Raw genomic sequence first — 1,494 nt, 5'->3', positions numbered from 1 at the left:
ATTGAAAGCGAACAAAACTCATATAAGCAAAGCTATTGCTCTGCTTATGTGACCGCTATAGAATATAGTGATCCGATTTTCTTTAATCCGATAAATGATCAAGATCCACTTCCGAAAAGTATGTGTGCAAACTTTTAATTGAATTCTTTAGAAACTAAGAAACTGGACTTAATTCCACGACCAGCTGATAACATACCTTAACATCCTTTTTACACTTTTTCGGTTAAGGGTATAAAAATAAAGTTGTTAATGAAAAATATATAAATTACATATTTTTATTCACACAGCCGAGACCCAAGTATTTTTGTAAAGAGGGCTGATACTGGCAACTGAGAAATACTTTAAGTAGTTCTAAGCATATTTTAGTTTTAGAATTAAGTTTTGTTAGCTACTTTCATAAAAGAATCTTAATCCAAACAATACTCACACTCGATACCTTTTCCTATTACTGTCTTACTACTGCTGGGATTGTATTAGTTTTTGTTGTGATTTGGCAAATCTTTAATTTATTGTATTAATTTAAAGTAAATGTTAAAAAAAATAAAAACAAAAAAATGCAACAAAAAAATTATTTCTCTTGCCAGTATTACATATTATAGTACTTTTTTGATTTTTTAATTTAATTTTTTATCATTTGACGTATTTTTACTGAATCGTTAATCTTGCGGTTTCTCTATTATGAATCATTCGCCACATATTCTGGGGCAAAAAATGTATAAACCCCAAGATTGCGATTTTAATTATTAATATTTAGATTAGTGTTAAACTTAATTATAATATATTTTTTCTCGGGACTGTCTGGCAAATTTTTAATTAAAAATAAAAAATTAATAGCTTTTAGCCTTTTAATCTTAATTGATTTGCTCTTCAGCGGAATTAAAACTTCGAATCAATTTATTGAAAAACTAAACATTTTCATACTGTGTAATAAGTAATTTTTCTCAAAACGTTCATTTCTGATTGATATTTTGTCAAGTCTCTTTAATCAACAGATAACAAAATAATGTAAAAATATTAAAAGATTTATTGTATTCAGCCAGATTAGCTCATCAAGAATCATTGCCAATAGATCCTTTGTACCAAGTCATTGAGCTGTCATTAAGAATATGGTCACACTCTGCTCCAAGTTGATTTTGAGTGCCCTTTTAGGTCGGTTTTTGCTGCTCAGATTTTTTGTATTACACAAAGATTTTCATGACCGGCTTCAATTAGTGAAATTAGCATCTAATGAAAATAGTGGGCTGCAATAACCAGAGTTTTAGCAGATAATTTGATATTCTTTATTAGTTTGACTGGATTCTGGAGAGATTGTAGCTCTTTATAAGACTAAAACATGTCTAGTTTTAGATACACAGAAAAACAAGATTATTAAAAAGTATTCTAAAAGAAATATATCTAATATAATACATATATCTAATATTTGCTATTATTTACTTTATGCCCATCATTTCAAAATTTCTAATCTATTCTATAGACAGTTTCAATAAAATATTT

The sequence above is a fragment of the Teleopsis dalmanni genome, chromosome 1 (assembly GCF_002237135.1).
Source record: "Teleopsis dalmanni isolate 2A chromosome 1, ASM223713v2, whole genome shotgun sequence".
Classification (NCBI taxonomy): Eukaryota; Metazoa; Arthropoda; class Insecta; order Diptera; family Diopsidae; genus Teleopsis; species Teleopsis dalmanni.
This window is presented reverse-complemented; position numbering follows the sequence as displayed.